The sequence below is a fragment of the Fukomys damarensis genome, unplaced genomic scaffold (assembly GCF_012274545.1).
Source record: "Fukomys damarensis isolate Sample0158 unplaced genomic scaffold, DMR_v1.0_HiC HiC_scaffold_37, whole genome shotgun sequence".
Classification (NCBI taxonomy): domain Eukaryota; kingdom Metazoa; phylum Chordata; class Mammalia; order Rodentia; family Bathyergidae; genus Fukomys; species Fukomys damarensis.
The window spans coordinates 25,093,125-25,093,741 of record NW_022900949.1 but is presented as its reverse complement, the minus strand read 5'-3'; positions in this window follow the sequence as shown (position 1 = coordinate 25,093,741).

Sequence of the window (617 nt, the reverse complement as noted above, 5' to 3'; positions counted from 1 at the left end):
GACGCCCCAGTAGCAGAGCTTTCCGCAGACTCGAAGCCGGGCGCTTCGGGACTCCCGGGAAGGCGCCAGCGCCCTGACACTCCCCTCTTCAGGGCTGCAGGCCAATTCCTTCGGCCCACATGACTTCATCAAGCGAGTTCTTGTCCCCTCGCCCAGCGAATTAAACCCAGAGTCTCTTTACTTAGACTACCCAAAGGAGTTTTCGCCCCGTCGCGGGACTACAATGTTCCAAAAACGACCAAATTTGGGGTTAGGGGTGGCGCGTGGGGGGGAATAAAAGGAATTCTTTGGAACCTAACTCGACCCTCTTTCTTTTTCCTCCGTCTGATTCATTCCTGGCGTCGTTAGTCGTCTTCGGCGCGCCTGGAGGACCCTGTCCTCCGGAACCTTTCGGACAAGGAAAAAACAGAAAACACAGCTATGAATATTACTCTTTTGGGTGAGTAATCCAAAGGATAGCCAGGCCGAGGGTGTCTCTTGGGTGGTTCTGCTCTGGTGGGTCTGATTCTGGACAGATTCTGGACAGGCAGAGCTGAGGGCCCCTAGATTCCCGACATGCTCCGCGCGGGGCCCTACCAAGCTGCTTTGCTGTTGCCGCCGCCGCCGCCGCGGCCGCC